We start from the raw sequence: 18,180 nt of genomic DNA, 5'->3' as shown, positions 1-18,180 counted from the left end.
CGAGCCTCTCCACAGACTTCGGGTTTGATGGTTCGGTATGGCAACCCACCCTTTAAACCAAAACCCTTTTAAATGCACTCAGCATCCCGTTATAATGCTTGTATAAATGTTTGTACCTTACGTGATCACCACTTCTAAACAAAACCATGACGATTTTTCAAAAATCAAAACCCATTTTCAAACAAAATTTTGAAATAGGCTTTCAATTAGCGCAAAATCCGGTCAAAACTCTGTCCGTTTGTCGTGTCAAAATTCGGGCCACAAGCCCATTTCAAAACCTCACTTCGAGTCCACTCCTACAACTACACTATAGTTGACTAGGACACACATTTTCAAAAACCTTGTCTTTCTTCAAAGCTCACTCAATACAAGTGGCACACACCCACTTCACGAGTCAAAACATTTCTTTCTTTTAGCAAGTGTGTTAGAATGGTCGATCGTGTTTTGATTCGTCGCCGATCTCTTATCCAGTTTTCAAGATGCCTGGATCCAGCGAAACAATCCTCCACCAACTTCAAGATGGTAATGATCGAATCCTAGCCGCGCTAGCCCAAATGCAAGTCACCCAAGACCAAGTCTATGACCGCCTTGAACTCATTGAGGGCCGTATCTATGCCGTAGAGGGAAGGTTGCCTCCTCATGAAAGTGAAGTAATAGGTGACTCTGATAATGAATCCAAGGATGAAAATCCTCTCATGGGGATGACTGTAGCTGAGAAAAGACTCCAATACTTAGAGGAGCAATTGATGTACCTTAAGGGGGATGACATTTATAGGGAGAACAATCGCAAGTATGAGGCCAACAATTCCAAATTGCCAACTAACTTCAATATGACGGATATCCCTAAATTCAAGGGACACGAGAACCCTTTGAACCACATCCGTGCCTTCAAGGATTACATGTCTATCAAAGGCATCAAACCCGAGATGTTCTTAAGGATCTTTCCTTCATCTCTTGACACTATCCCAAAGCATTGGTTCTACTCCTTAGATCACAAGAAGGTCGCTACTTGGGAAGATGCCGCAATCGAGTTCTCTAAACAATATGCAGATAATGCCGAGATCCAAGTCAACATGCGCACTCTAGAGGTTCTTACCCAAAATGACAAAGAAGGATTCACCGACTTCCTAAGTAGGTGGAGGAAGACTAGCACCCAACTAGTTGAGCGCCCGGATGAAGCTACCCTTGTGGAGAAGTTTGTGGATAATCTCAAACCCATCTATGCCAATCATTTGAGATACCAAAACATCAAAACTTTCAAGGACTTAACCGTACTAGGGACAAGGATTGAAGATGACATCCGTAAAGGACTCTTGTCCAAAACGGTGGGTCGAGGATACCAAGGTTCAACAAGTCGTTCATACGGCTCTACTAGCAAGACCGACGAAGTTAACCTTCTCGAGCCATCCAAGAAAAGCACCCCACCAAGGAAATTCACAAATCTTGGGTACACTTACTCCAACGCTCTAAAAAGGTTAATGAAGCAAGGTAAACTCTAACCCATTGGGCCTACCCCCGAACCCGAAAGAAAATCCAAATTCTGGGACGAGAATTCGTACTGCGAATACCATAGGGGCAAGGGGCACGACACAGAAAAATGCTACAAGTTGAAAAACGTGCTTCAAGACATGATTGAAGATGGTCGACTACCAATACCACCGGAAGGTAAGCCCAACAACACTGAGAATCCTCTTGGAGTTCTAGTGATCACAAGTGATGAATCTACCTTAGATTGCTCACACCTCATTTCTCCATGCGAAAATGAAATTTATTCAATCGAGAATGAAGGGCTCTACTCTACTATCTCCCCTACCATTTCCGACTTCATCACATGGGCAAGGAGTGTAGATAGACAAGTTTGGGAATTAGAAAACATAGTGACAACTCTACATGATCCCAACGCAACACCCGAAGAACATGTGCCACTAATCTTCTCTCAAAATGCTACTATGCAAGAAGTAATCACCGTGGTTGATAAACTAGTTGACCAAATCATACGATTAGAAAGTGATGTCATGAGAATGAGAAAGCTAACTGCAATCAATGGAGTTTGGGCCGACGATGACGAGGACGAGTATATCACTGAAAACTCCCTAGTCAAAGAAATAGTCCAAAATGGTGAAGACCAAGATGTGGACCACCTAACTCGTTCGGGTCGTCCATATCAAAGCACTACTCAAAATGGTCCAACCAACGTCATCACACCAAGTGACAACGAAGATGACTCCACTGATCATTTGCTCAAGCAATTACAGAAGACAAGGCTGATCTTTCAGTCTGGCAATTAGTAGCAAGCTCATTCCCACATCGACAAGCTTTACTGCAAGCTTTGGCCAAACTAAATGTAGCACATAACTCCACTCCTGAAGATGTAGTCAACTTGGTCTTCCAAGACTCACCGAAGCTAAGTAATCCTATTACTTTCTCGGACGAAGATCTACCACCTTTTGGCGCTAGTCACAACCTTGCTCTATACATCACTGTCATTTGTCTAAAGAAGAATGTGCCAATGACCTTGGTGGACGATGGCTCTGCAGTCAACGTCATACCCCTCAAAACGGCATACAAGCTAGGCATGAAAGAGTCGGATTGGACCCCTACCAATCAAGGTGTGCGTGCATATGACGGTACACGACGAAAGGTGGTAGGACTTGTTAACCTAACCATAGCCACAGGGCCAATCGAACGAAAGGTTAACTTCCAAATAGTGGACATCGAAGCTTCCTTCAACATACTTCTGGGAAGGCCATGGATTCACGCTTCCAAAGCGGTAACATCCACTCTTCATCAAAAGATAAAGATCCCACTAAATGGCAAAGTAGTGACGATCACTTCGTCACCCATCAAGGCAATAATCGAAAAACAGTCGAACAATCAAGTCCTTGCGGATCCCGTATACGAACTTGGGGGCTTCCAAAGTGTAAGTGTCATAGAAAGTGAGTTGGCACCCTTATACTATGATCCCTACTCCAACTTGGTGGTCAACCACATACTCAATACTTCCCTGGAATGCCTTTAAACCCTACTCGAAGAAACACCTTCTCACCATACAAGGAAGGCGATTCAAAGAGGATACCACTTAGACTAGGGTACAAACCCACAAAAGAGGAGGTTCTCGAAATGCTTGCCCAAGTCCAAAACCGTAAGCACGTAGGAGTCCAAATACGACCCTATCTCCCTACTTTAAATGGGTACTTTGTTCAAGAAGGAAGTTTAGAACTCTTTCACGGATTTCTCGAACCTTGGCATTATCTCGAGAGGAAGCTAGCCGGAATCGAGATCTTTCACGATTGCTACTTTATCCCTCCAGAAACGGTTCCTACCGTCAAAACCCGTCAAGCACCTTGCTTAGACGAACAAGTTGTTAGCCTATTGTTTGGAGAAGATCGATTCGTTAGGGCCGCGCAGGATGAGATCATTACCATGATACTTCAAGACGATCGCTTCAACCCCACCGCGTTAATCACAGAAACCAACACAAGACAGCAGAAAGGATGGAGAAAATCAATCAAGTGGACCAACAATCAAGGAAGACTCTTCAAGCTCACCACTGGAGAAGGAGAGATGTTCAAAGGAGAACCAGAAGACGATGAGTTCGAGTCGGAGTCGGAGTCAGAGTCGGAGTCTAGAGAAGTCATTAGAGAGTCTACTCCTGTCGTCATCCCCACTCCCTTTGTTTCTCCTAGCTTAGCCTCGAGTAGCCACAGTAGTTCGGGAAATGCCCCAACCACTGTCCCCTTGCCGCCACTGACCATGGATCAGTTGGCTTCTTTGTTTCAACTTTACTCAAATTTTAATATGAATAAATCAGGTTCTGCTTACTCTTTGCGTTATCTTGAGTGCAATTCTGTTTACGATGATACTGAGGATGACCAAGACCCGGACTCGATCGAAATACCTCCCTACGTAGCCAAAGAAATACTACAGGAAAGGGAAGGCGGACCAGTAATAGAGAACACCGAACCCATCAATGTAGGAACCGAACTAGAACCCCAAGAACTTAGGATAGGGACTACCTTGAGCTCTACCGAAAAGGTCGATTTCATAGACCTCCTAAATGAATTCAAAGACGTTTTCGCTTGGTCCTACAAAGACATGCCAGGGATCGACAGGGATATCGCCGAACATAGGATTCCGATTAAGCCGGGTTTCAAACACAAAACGAAGCTTCGACGAATGAGAACAGAATGGGCTCTAAAGATTAAGGAAGAAGTTGACAAACAATTCAAAGCCGGGTTCATCAAAGTTTCCGAGTATTCTGACTGGGTAGCTAACATAGTACCCGTACCCAAAAAGGATGGGAGAATCCGTGTTTGTGTTGACTTTAGGGACTTAAACAAAGCAAGTCCAAAAGATGACTTCCCTCTACCTCACATCGACATATTGGTGGACAATACTGCAGACCACGCGTTACTATCCTTCATGGATGGGTATGCGGGTTATAATCAAATCAAAATGGCCATGGAAGATATGCATAAGACCGCCTTTGTCACCCAATGGGGAACCTATTGTTATACGGTAATGCCGTTTGGATTGATCAACGCCGGAGCTACATATCAACGCACCGCAACTACACTCCTACATGACATGATGCACAAAGAAGTTGAGGTATACGTAGATGACATGATTGTCAAATCCAAGGAAAGAGAGGGACATATTGCGAACCTTTGCAAGTTCTTCGCAAGGCTACGAAAGTACAACATGAGGCTCAATCCTCAAAAATGCACATTCGGGGTAACATCTGGCAAACTCCTGGGATACGTTGTTAGCCAACGAGGTATAGAAATAGATCCTTCCAAAATCAAAGCTCTGATCGAAATGCCACAACCTCAAACAGAAAAAGAAGTTAGAGGATTCCTGGGAAAAGTACAATATATAAGTCGATTCATATCGAAACTTACGATGATTTGTGAGCCTATCTTCAAGAAACTCAAGAAAACAGACCACACCATGTGGGATGATGATTGTCAAAAGGCATTTGACCGGATCAAGGAGATATTGGCTAAACCACCAGTGCTCATGCCACCACAACGAGATCAACCTCTTGGTTTATATCTCACAAGAATCAAACAAATGACCATGGGTGCCATGCTGGCTCAAACTGTAGGAAGTGAAGAAAGAGTTATCTACTATCTTAGTAAGAAGTTCTTGGAGTACGAGTGCAAATACTCGCAACTCGAAAAGACATGCCTCGCTCTTGTGTGGGCAACGAAGAAGCTACGCCATTACATGCTTAGCTACTCCGTCAAAATATACTCCAAAATGGATCCAGTCAAATACCTCTTCGAGAAACCCGTCCTCAACGGACGTCTAGCAAGATGGACCCTGATGCTCTCAGAATTCAACCTCAAATACGTGCCACTGAAAGTTATAAAAGGTCGCGCCGTCGCCGAATTTTTCGCAGAAAATCCTATCAATGACGCACAAACAATAGATACTTGGTCATTTCCAGACGAGGATATACTCCAAACTGATGTAGACTCCTGGGATCTGTACTTTGATGGAGCATCGAACTTAAGAGGATTCGGAATAGGAGTGTTGCTCATTTCTCCTGAAGGCGAGCATACACCAATTGCTGTCAAACTCGACTTCGAGGTGACAAACAATGTCTTTGCGAGAATCGAAGCTTGTCTCATTGGACTACAAGCGGCGGTGAGCTTAGGCATTAAAAACCTCCGAGTACATGGGGATTCATCACTGATCATCAACCAAGTTACAGGATCTTGGAAAATCCGAAGCGAAAGCCTCGCACCTTATCAGGCTAGAATAGACCAAGTCGCTCAATTCTTTGATCACGTAACCTACCTACACCTACCTCGGGAAGAAAATCAATTTGCAGACACTCTTGCGAAACTTGCATCTCTGATTAATATGCCGGATCACATGATGGAAATGCCTTTGTGCATCGAACGACGGTCAGAGCCGGCTTATGTCCACCAAATCACCGATGAAGAAGAGATCGCGCAGGAACCCTGGTTCCAAGCAATCCTGAATTTTAAGCTTAATGGTACCTATCCACCGGATATGGACAAGAGAGGACAACGTGCTATGCGCCTAATAGCTTCCCAATACGTTCTCATGCAAGGAGAATTATACAAAAGAACACCTCTTGGTGTAATCCTACGTTGCCTTGATCATTCACAGGCACGAAAGGTGATGGAAGAAGTCCACGACGGAGAATGCGGCCCTCACATGAGCGGGCCTATGATGGCAAAGAAAATCACACGTCTGGGGTATTATTGGACCACAATGGAATCCGATTGCATCAAATACGTAAGACATTGCCACAATTGCCAAATCTTCGGGAATGTACAACATGTCCCTCCTTCATTACTCTATACAATGACATCCCCTTGGCCACTTTCTGCATGGGGAATTGACATAATCGGGAAGATAACCCTAGCCGGAACAGGAGGTCACTGTTTCATTCTAGTACCAATTGACTATTTAACCAAATGGGTAGAAGCGGCTTCCTACACTAGTCTTACAGCTAAAAATGTGGCAAAGTTCATACAAAACAACATCATCTGTCAATATGGTTGCCCACATGAAATCATTAGTGATAATGGATCACACTTCCAAGCTGAGACCAAGCAATTGCTAGCCAAATACAAGATTAAGCATCACCACTCTTCGCCATATAGGCCACAGACTAACGGCGTGGTAGAGGCGGCAAATAAGAATGTTGTCACGATTCTCAAGAAAATGATTGACAACTATAGAGATTGGCCAAGCAAGATACCCTTTGCTTTGTGGGGATATCGTACATCCGTCGGGGCGCCCACCGGGCTACTCCTTTCTATTTGACATACGGCATGGAAGCTGTACAACCAGTCGAGCTAGAAATACCATCCTTGCGTATTTTACTAGAAAGTCAAATCCCGGAAGCCGATTGGAAGAGGGATAGATATGAAGAACTCATCCTCCTGGATGAACGTAGGCTACGCGCCTTGCATAATGTCCAAACATATCAAGCACGTATCAAACGAGCTTTCAACAAAAGGGTTAGGCCAAGAAACATCAAAGAAGGAGACTTAGTACTTAAATCGTTTAGAGCTCTTTTACCTGCTGACCCACGGGGAAAATTCAAACCTAATTGGGCCGGACCATTTCTAGTCAAATTCATACTCCCAGGGGGTGCGGTTAGAATAACAGACCTAGATGGGAATGAGTTTTCAAACCCAACAAACCTTGACCAACTAAAACGATACCATGCCTAGAATAGGAACGAAAACGCGCCTCGCGTAACCCCACGTGTCGCTCTTGTGGCACTAAATAAACGGCCCCTGGCCAAGCTGAAATAAGCTAAATGTCACTGTGCTCTTGCATTTTGACAAATTTGTCAACCTCGTATCATCAAATAAACTAAATTCGCACCTTCAGAGTAAGCAAAAGCTCATGCTTATTTTCTACGTTCATTACAAGCTCTTGCTTAGAACAATTATTCTTTTACATTTACTCGAACTACGCGCAAGGGTTTGATTTCATTTTTTTAAGTGAATACGTAGGCAATCCTTCACAGGATTCAACCCATTATATCTAAAATGTAAATAGAAGGACATTTGCATTGCATTTGAAATTCGACTAGAATAATATATAGAAAATCACAACGGTTTCATAACCATTTAACCTTTTTTATTTTATTCATTTTCTAATAATAATAGTAAGCTACATAATAAAAATAGAATAGGCTAGGATTCTAAAAACCCCACCTTTTCATAAATAATAATAATAATAATAATCAAATAATAAATAAAGACTCGGGCTATTCCTCCATCTTCCCCTTGCCCTTGTCGTTCTTGTCATATTTCTTGTCACGACCTCGAGCCGGACGCTCTTGCGCCACTTCAGACCTAATCACCAACGGTCTTTCTCGAGGCCTAGACTTTCCATTCTTGCCAATCACCATGTCCGCGACAGGAGTAGTCTTTGGTTTCTTCAAAGGATGAACAACTTGAAACCCGGCTTCTCCTTCTCCCTCTGTCAGGTGCTTCTCTTTCTCTTTCTCTACCTCGCGCACCTTGTAGTCAACGAGCTCGCGCTTCCTCAGTCTCTCGCGCTCTTCCGGAGTAGTAGCCTTTCTCCATCTCAGATAAGAATCCGACACCCACAAGGTATTGGCAGAGAAATTCAAGAACCACATGTTTCTTTGGGCCCATTTAATGGCCCACTCTCTTCGACTCTCTGTAGTAAGCGCCATAACAGTCTGCGGGACGGTGTCAAGCCTCGGGATCGTCTGTTTCAGCCCAACTTATCTCATCAGCCTTTCCGGGAAGATGCAAACCATAAACTCCAATCTAGGAATGCGCACGGACCTAGTGGGATCCAAAGAAGACACTCCAGTGACGGATTTGAGGTGCCACCACGGTACGACCCACCTAATCAACGGGCCATCGTCGCTCTTCAGCTTGTTCTTCCAGTAATCACAGACCCGAGTGAAGTCCACCATGTACAACCTCGTCCTCATCGCAATCGAGCGGGCATGATAGGAAAGCACATGAACTGGGGGCTCGATCAATCGGAGCCGTTCCATAAGCCAAACCTACCAAAAGCGGGTATTAGACATAAAAAAAACGAAAAAAAAAACAAAAAAAAAAAACAAAAAAAAAACAAAAAAAAAAACGAAAAAAAAAAAAATAAATAAAAACGTCTTTTGCCTGCAGAAGGACGGGGCTCCCCAAATACGGTAGATCGCGGTTGGATTTCCTACTATCCAAGCCCAAAATAATCTCTCCTAAGCATAAGCAAGCTGGGCTCCTGCGCAGCTCCATCTGCTCAACAAGGCCCAGAAGACGGGGATCACCTCTCAAGTCTTCATCAACATGCCCTTGGAAGACATACACATGCAACAAGCAAAAGCCAAATGCCCTCCGCCTAGCAACATGAGAAACGGTGGGGTCGGCTCTGTTGATGAATCGATCTATGAAGTCCAACATTCTCACGCCTTTCGAGGTAACTAGACGGTCCACCTCAAGTCTAATCAATCCAAGCAAGTCTCTAAATTTGCTCTTGTACCCTTGCGAAGTAGAAGGAATGGTAGGCAAATGTTCGGCATCCCACCCACCAATAGCAGCAATTTCTTCAGGAAATGGGCAAATATCACCTCCAGGGAACGCAAAAACATGGTAATTCGGGTCCCAATAGTCAAGGCAAGCATCCAAGAACGGTTTAACAACCTTGATGAGTTTTAAACTCAACAAAGACCCAAAATTATAAGCACCCATATCATGCTTCTCCATATTCGAAAATTCATTGGTCCATTCCTTCAAGCGGATCTCCAAAGTATTCATGACGAAAGAATTTATTTTGAGGATTTTATGCAAGTAGACGAAGAAGAGACGGAAGATTTGTATGAATAAAAGCTCCATCGACGTCTCTATTTATACTAATTTCTGTTTCCAAAAACCCGTCAGTGCAGAACACCTTGGGAACAGGCGCAGCACCTGCTGCGCCTCTTCAAAGGGACGCAGCTCATGCTGCGCCTCTTCAAAGGGACGCAGCTCATGCTGCGCCTCTTCCTCAGCTTCACTTCTGTGATTTTCCGCGTTGGATCTTTCCTAATTCCATGACGAATAATTTCCTATTCCTACGGGTTGTTATTTTGGTAAATACGAGAAGGTTACCATGTTTCAGGTTTCCTAATTTCACGGGCACGCATTTCGAGGCGACATCGACATTTTTGCCATTTTATCACACTTGTACATTTTCATTTTAGGAAGTAATTTTCATTTTAATTCATCATTTTCGTTTTAATATTTCTCATTTAATTCATTTATTTTACCGAATCTCAACATTTCTATATTAATTTCAATTTCTTAGTTTCATTTCTACATTTCTAACTTATAGATTTCTTTTTTTTTCTTTTTTTAGGGGGTAACCCTCCCTACCGTCCGGTCATTTCCGGCAAAAAATTTTGCATTTTTGCATCCTTTTGAGTCACTCGTTTTGCGCTAATTAAGGCCATATGTATATATAAATGTATGCTTTGCGTGTTTTCTATGTAAATTTCGGCAGCATGACGGCGTAAACCGTCATCTACCAAACCTGTTCAAAACTAACCTGCAGATACAAGCAACACAACCCAGCAGCAAAGGCACTCAGGCCGTCGTATATACACCAAACAAAGAAAATGCACAACAAACTGGGGGCTCGAGCCCCAAACAAAGTCCAAAAATGTTCAAAATCAATGTTCAAATGTACAAATGTACAAAATACGGCAAAAAGCTACACAAAACTACTGCTGGGCTCCCTCCAACTCTGCAACTCTTGCCGCAAGAACGGCGATCTCGGCGTCCCGAACCTCGAGCTCCCTCAACAAGCGAGCTGTCTCCTCCCGAGACTGAGTCAACTCTCGCTCCAGCTCGCGGTCACGCTGTAAACAATAAATTGGCTCATGTCAATCGACTCAAGCAAAATCGGAAAATCAAAAATCAAAAATGAAATAGGCATAAGGTTCATACCTGACGACCTCGACCGCCGACAAGTGCCTCGACGGCAGTAGCTCGCAGCCGGTTGGCCACCCTCCACAACGCCACAAACCGAGACGGTGCAACCTGCATTTTCAAAAAGAAATTCTCAACAATTGAACAAACTCAATCAAATGTGTTCTTACATAAAAGTTATACAAGTTAGAGGCTCACCCTCCGAATCAAATGCTGCCAATCGTCCAGGCCAGCATCCGTCACAGCTACGTCAAAGTCACGCAGCTCGGAGATTGTCGTCCTCCCGGTCGCGTCAGTGTACTCGAGGGTCTCGGGGTACTCTGGGGGCTCGATGCCCGCCGCCTCGACCTCCTGCAAAGACAAATGGATCTCACTAATCGATGATCTTTCATCATAAATCTCAAAATCAAATCAAGAGGAAAAATAAAAGATGCTCACCACTACCGGCCAGTACGCCAACCTCCCGTAGAGGAACGCCGAGTAGTCCTCGCCAGGCACAAGGAGGGCGTCACCACTGGCACCAGCCAAGTCCGCCTCTCTCTCAGCCTCAGAAGGCTCCCTAAACATCGTCATGGGAGGATCGACGGGAACCGTCAACACGTCCCGAAAACACTGACGAGCCAAGCGCTCGCCCAAGTACCACACAGGACCCATCGACGTCCTCAACAGCAGTCGGCTCGGGCTCCTAGGCCGAAGGACCTCAGCCACGAAAGAAGGCGCTCCAGCGTACTCCGCCCAAGGTCTGGGCACCCACTGTGACAAGATAAAAAGGATCATTCCTATGATCAATTAAAAGCAAATATAAGAAGCACGAGTGAATATAAGTGAGATACTCACGCTGTCCAGCTGAAGAGCGTTCACGTCCCGCCGGTAGACGTTGTGAGAAGAACGCTTGCTCTTCGTCCGGCACATCACCCAATCCCTCACCACGGGATAGGCCTTCTCCAGCGGCTCCGTCCTCTTGGGCGCGAGGCTCGGGAAGTAGGATTACACCCACGCCTGTAAAACAGAATAATCAATGACGATCTTTCGTGATTTGATAAAGAAAGGGAATTTACTTTGGACTAAAGGAAGGTTCATACCTCCAGCAGTAGTCCAGGACCGACAGCACCAGGAGAAGTCCCCTTCTCCATCAATTCCGGACGAACCATGGCCCTTATGAAGCGGATGAGGACCGCGAAACTAGCAGTGACCCAGTCCCAACGCCCTAGGGAACTCAGGTGAGAAAGGAAGGGAAGAAGCTTCGTCGACAGCCTCTCGCCCTTGTCTCCGAGGTAAATCGAAGACAGAAACCACCAGAGCCACAAACGAGCCCTCTGCTCAGCTGTACAGGGAGGAGGAGCTGTCTCCCTCCCGTCAATCGTCACCAGCGCCGGGGTCTTTCCTCAAAGTAGTCTCGAACGTAGGAACTGGTGATGCGACCATAATTGGCGCATATTTAGCCCCCGAATTACCATTGTTTCTATGCTTTTTAGTGCCTATTTGGGTCATTTCTTATCTTTAGTTCTTTGTTTTGCATATTCTTTGGGATTTTGATCCCTTGGTAGGAAAGGAGTAAGAATCTTGCATTTTCATGGCAAAACAAGGCTAAATTGATCATATTCAATGACCAAGCATCAAGGAGAGACAAGACTAGAAGGCCTTTGTACATAGCATAGTAGAAGAGCATTGTTGAGAAAAGGATCCTTGAGTCCCCAAGGAAATCCCCAAGGAATTCATGAAGAAAAGGGAAGAAAAAGAAGAAGGAAAGCTGCTGAGCTACAATCCGAACGGATTGTAGAGAATCCGTCCGTCCTCGCCCCGATCCGAGCGTCCTCACCAGGAATCCGCTCGGATTGCCCATGCCCAGTCCGTGCGTCTTGTTCCTTGATCCGCTCGGATTGTCCATCCTGATCCGGCCGTCCCGACTCCCGGCCGCACGGATCACAAAGACAAAGACACAGCTTTCGTTCTTCAAGCTACGAAATGAAGAAGCCCTTCTCTCGGACAATCCCGGAGGCTCCTTGCTCAACTTAAAAAGTGTAATTACTAGTTTAGCCCTTAGTTAACCCTAATGCATCCTCCCTAATTTTCACTATAAATACCCCATTAGTCTAATTAGAGGAGCATGTTCTTCTTATCAATAATTAGTGTAGTTAATATCAATCAAATCTCTCTTCAATATTGTAATCAAATATTAATCAAGTTTTAATCCAAGTTTTAGTTCCTTAATCTCTCTCTTGTTCTTACTTTATTTTGGGTAATTGAAGATTATTTGGGTTATTATTGGGAGATTGACAACCTCTCAATCTAGGATTCAAGTACTTCTATTATTCTTGCTTTATTATTGGAGTCATTAGTAGGTATAATCTCTTAATCCCTTTCTAATTATTGCTAATTACTTTCATTTATTCATCATGTTTCATTATGTTAGTATGATTGACAACCTTTCTAGCATGATCAATATGATAATGAGTGAGTAGTCTCTTAGCTAGGGTTTAATGGGTGATTAGGGAAACCAACATGGGGAATGATTCATGCTTAAATTAATATGCTTTCATATCTTATTTGCTTGCTTGTTTTGATCTTAATGCATGCACATGTTATATTTGATGAAATGCTAAGCCTATGAATCCTTGCATTTACTATCATCTTCTATCCTTTCAACTTGACTTGTAAGACATAACCCAACTCGAGTCTTGTTAGACCATGCATGTGTTAAGTAGGGAAGATTAAGTCGACTTGTAGGTGTTGTACAATCCAAGAGATTCGGCTCCGGGACCCAAACTTTCCTAGGATTGTAAGATATAACCCAACTCAATCCATCACAACAATAATTGCTTGCTTATAACTTGAGAACATGTTTGTATGATCATATCCCATGATTCCCCTATGAACCCATGACACCCTAGTGCTTTTAATCAATTGTTTACACCCTTATTTCATTTACCTTCTTAGTTTATTTTCATTGCTATTTTAGTTTAGTAACCTTCTACATCAACCCAATTTGTGACACCCCTAGACACCGCTAGTTACAATAGAATCTTCATTTCAATACCCGTCCCTTGGGATCCGACCTTTACTTGCCTCTTTACTAATTGTAGAGTTGTTTGTGAAGTATAAATTGTGTTTTGTATCGACCATTGACCAACGACCACATATGCTTAATTGTGAACACCAAATGGCACCGATCAAAAATGGCGCCGTTGCCGGGGACGGTGTTTAATTGATTTAAGATTTCTTTTATTGTTTTTAGTTGTATCTTTTTCACCTTGGGGAAGTAAAACTCCTCAAGGATTGTTCTAATTGTTTTTGAGTTGTTTGACATTTTGCATGTCTAGAAGGTTACAAAGAGATTTGTTACCTTTTGACCGTGAAATCGAAAGAACCTTGACGAATAATAGGAGACTTGTTAGGAGGAATTTGGGAGGTGTTGGTGAAGTTGTTCAACCCACTAGTGAGTTTGTCAATCCTTTCGCAATAGAAGGAGAAGAGAACCCATTAAACAATACCACACAAAATCCACCTACAATGCCTAAATTCTCGTCACACTCTATACCCACCGAGGAGGATCTACCAAACGGTACTCCTACCCCACAACATCTTACCGGAAACTTTATTGCCAAGTCCGCCTTCATCCAACTAGTTGAGAGGAGCCCATTCGGGGGAATGCCTAGTGAGGACCCTCATTCTCATATGGAAACATTTTGTGATTATTGTGAAGCTATCTCTCAAACGGGCGTGACTCAAGACCAAATAAGATGGGTCTTATTTCCTTTTTCGTTAATCGGCACCGCAAAACAATGGTTGAAGGGCCTTGATAAGGCCACCCTTGGAATAGATTCTTGGAAGAAGCTAGCTCTAGCTTTCTACAAAAAATTCTACCCACCGGAAAAGACCAATATGCTAAGAGCTCAAATTACGGGTTTTAAGCAAAGGGATGAAGAATCTTTGTATGAAGCTTGGGAGCGTCAAAGGTATTTGTCGCTCATGTCCTCACCATGGACTTAGCGAATGGTTTTTAGTGCAACAATTTTGGAATGGTTTATATGAAGATTCAAGGAACATTCTCAATATGGGATCAAATGGAATGTTCACCGAGGTTGATGACAATCAAACATGGAACAAGATTGAGGAAATGGCGGTCCATAATTCGCAATATAGTAGGCCTCGCAAGGCTACTAGAGGAAAGTATGAAGTGGACACCATTACTCAATTGGGTGCTCAACTTAGTGCTCACATTGACACAATCAACTTGAAGTTTGAACAAGCTATGGCTAGACTTGAGGAAAGCTCAAAATCATCAAAGCATCATGTCAATGCCATGACGGCATCCTCATCAATCCCAAGCGGGATATGTGAGAATTGTGGAACCTTAGGTCATGACTCAAGCGAATGTAGGGGAACAACCGAGCAAGTCAATGCTTTCCAAGCTTACAAAAGCGGTACCCCTTATTCAAATTTTTACAATGAAAACACCAAGTTCCATCCAAATCTCTCATACAAAAGCCAAAATGTCCAAAACCCTCAAACAACATACACTCCACCACCCATGAGAAATCAAAACCAAAGACCCTTTTTCAATCAAAACCAAGGTTACCAAAATCAAAATCCATACAATCACCACAATGACCAAAGTTTTGATGTCCAAAAAGCGGTCCTTCAAATGCAAAAGAATCAACAAGAATTTTTCACCCAAATGCAAAAAGATAGCCAAGCAAAAGACACCACCATCAACAACATTCTAGCTCACACCAAGATGTTGGAAACACAATTGACCCAACTAGCATCTTCGAGCTCACAAAGACAAAAGGGGCAATTACCACCTCAAGGTAATCCCCCTAGACATGAAACGGTTAGTGCCATTCACTTGAGAAGTGGTACAAGATATGAAGCACCAAAGGAGCAAGTTGAGGATGAAGTTGTGAGAGCTAGTGAGAATGAAGTTGTGGTGCAAGGTCCCAAAGAAGGGGAACCATCAAAAGAAGAAAGTTCAAAGAAAAATGAAGACAAAGCCAAAGAAAAGGAGCCCATTGTGATTAGACTTCCTTTTCCAAGTCGTCAAGCCAAGCCAAAATTTGATGATCAACTTGGAAAGTTCATGGAAATTGTGAAGAACTTAGAAGTCTCAATTCCTTTCACGGAATTAATCAATCACGTTCCGGCCTATGCAAAGTACATGAAAGATATCCTCACAAAGAAGAAGTCGATCCGGAGACTTGAGACTATCGCCTTCGCTAAGGTGAGTAGTGCCATACTTCAAGGGAGTTCACCTCCAAAGTTAAAGGATCCGGGAAGCTTCTCAATACCGTGTACCATTGGCGACACAACGATCAACAAAGCCTTATGTGATCTAGGGGCTAGTGTGAGTGTCATGCCGTACTCGGTAAGTAAAAGGTTGGGAATGGGAGAGCTTAAATGTACCAATATCACTCTTCAAATGGCCGATAGATCGACGAAGACACCGCTAGGGATATGGGAAGATGTCCCCGTGCGAATTGGGAAGTTTTTCATCCCGGTGGACTTTGTCATTGTTGATATGGAGGAAGATTCCAACATTCCAATCATCTTAGGAAGACCTTTCCTACACACCGCGGGTGCGGTGATTGATGTGAAGCATGGAGAGCTCACTCTAGAAGTGGGAGATGAAAGCATAACTTTTAATCTTGACAAGACCATGAGAGCTCCTCGTTTGCATGAACCATGTTTCATGATTGATCATTATAGCCGAAAAGATGAGAAGAAGAAATCGGAACTCCAATGGAGGAAGAAAGTTGAAGATGCTCCATTCAAAGAGCAAGTGAATTGTGACAAGGAGAGCTTGCAAAGCTCATCAAAATCAACCAAGGAAGAAGATGATGGCCTCATTGGCCAAGAGAAGAAATTGGGAGACTTGTCTCCATCCAAGCAAGAGATTTTCAATGATCAACTCAATGAAGTTTGTGGTCTTTGGGACGACGAATTTGAAGGGATCTTTAATCCCTACATTGGGCATGCCATCGATCATGATCAACAACAAGAACCACGGTCTATTGAGGACCTCTACCATAACAATGAACAAGCTTTTGATTACTTCTTCAAGGTGTTAAGCAACATCAACAACACCTTGAACATGCCTCCTTGACATCTCATCAAGAATGAGAGTTTGGTGGAGTCCTCCCTAAACCACCACTTGTAAATATTTCTAACTCCCTAACTTACATTTAATTTTTGCATTGCATTTTTGTCATTTTTGGATTTATTTTTACTTTGATCAAAATAATTGTCATGAAAAGAGAGAAGTGAGGGAGGGACTAATGATTTAATTGATGTGTAGTGCTTTACCTTAGTGTGGGGATGGCAATTGCCTAGGCTATTCATGCCTTAGTAGTGCCCCCGCAATGAAGAACACAAGATTTGAAAGAAAGAAAGAAAGAATGATAAGGGAATACGTTGGTGCACGGATGGACCTGAATCCGTGTACACAAGGACCAATCCGAGCGGATTCCCGAGAATCCGCCCGTCTACGAGGGATCCGAGCGTCCTGCTGAGAAGACGCCCGTCTTGGGCTGAGCTGAAAACTGCAAAATTCTTGACTGTTGAAGAATCCGAGCGGATTCCTGGAAAGACGCCCGTCTCACAGAATCCGTCCGTCTTGTGGACAATCCGCCCGTCTTGCAGCTGAAGAAAAACAAAGAAAAATCTCTGGACAAGAATCCGTCCGTCTCAAGCGAAATCCGCCCGTCTCGTCTCAGCAGAATCCGAACGGATTCCCCAGAATCCGCCCGTCTCTAGGCGGGATTTTTGAAAATTTGAAGCTGAAGAATCCGAGCGGATCGCGCCTAATCCGCACGGATTGTCCCTGCGTCCTAATATTGTCGAGTTCTTTAAATACCCACCCCACCTTCATTCATTCATTCACTCATAAACACTACCCATAACATCAAAACCCTTATCCTCTCCATCTCAAAAACAAAAACCCTCAACAAAACTCACCAAAATCAAATCAAACCATCTTTCAAATAACAAATCAATCACTCCATCTTCATTAATAATCAAAACCAAGAACAAAATCTTCACCTTTGAATTGATTTTTGTTCTCATAAAGGCAAAGCCTTTCACTTTCAAAATCGATTTGGGCATTCTACAAATTGAAGATTTTTGATCTTTTTCTTGGTTAGCTCATCAAATGGCAAGAACAAAGGGAGCAACAAAAGCAAAGGCAAAGGCAACAAAGGCACCAAAGACTACAACTCTCTCTCAAAGGCAAAAAGCTCTACAAATGAAGAAAGCTTTGGCAATGGTGGTATCAACACCAAGCTTGGAAGTGCAACCACCTCAACAAATTCCTATGGAAGCATCGCCCTCTACTCCGGTAATTAATCAACTCATGCATTATCCGGAGGTAACATTCATTTCCGACTCCCATAGAAATACATTTGTCAAGTTTGCTATGAGACAAATTCAATCCACCAAATTCATATGCCAAGATGCTTTAGAGAAGTTGGGTATTCTTGAACAAACAAGAATCTTTTTCAATGCCATGGGTTTAAAGAAATTGTTTGAAATGAAGGAAGTAACATAACCCTCCCTTGTCTTGGAATTCTTAAGTTCTTTAAAAGTGACAAAAGTTGAGAATAGGGAAAATATTGAGTTTCGTCTAGCTAACACTAGTAGACGCATTTCCTTTCCTAATTGGGTGCAATTTTGGGTCTTAGCGATGAACATAAATTCTATAAGCAATAGGGGAAGTATGATCCCGAGCCTCTTTGGGAGGCAA

At 43.3% G+C, this 18,180-nt stretch overlaps 1 non-coding gene across 1 annotated transcript; it reads right to left on the bottom strand.

Moving 5' to 3' along the window:
- Positions 1-14,324: 14,324 nt before the first annotated feature.
- Positions 14,325-14,429, bottom strand: LOC141637690 (small nucleolar RNA R71). Its single transcript, XR_012541860.1, has one exon. It is a non-coding gene; the product is annotated as a small nucleolar RNA R71 (small nucleolar RNA).
- Between the last annotated feature and the right edge of the window lie 3,751 nt (positions 14,430-18,180).

Source organism: Silene latifolia, unplaced genomic scaffold (genome assembly GCF_048544455.1).
Source record: "Silene latifolia isolate original U9 population unplaced genomic scaffold, ASM4854445v1 scaffold_132, whole genome shotgun sequence".
In the NCBI taxonomy this organism is placed as follows: domain Eukaryota; kingdom Viridiplantae; phylum Streptophyta; class Magnoliopsida; order Caryophyllales; family Caryophyllaceae; genus Silene; species Silene latifolia.
The sequence above is the reverse complement of the archived record's forward strand: the minus strand, read 5'-3'. Positions and strand labels throughout refer to the sequence as shown.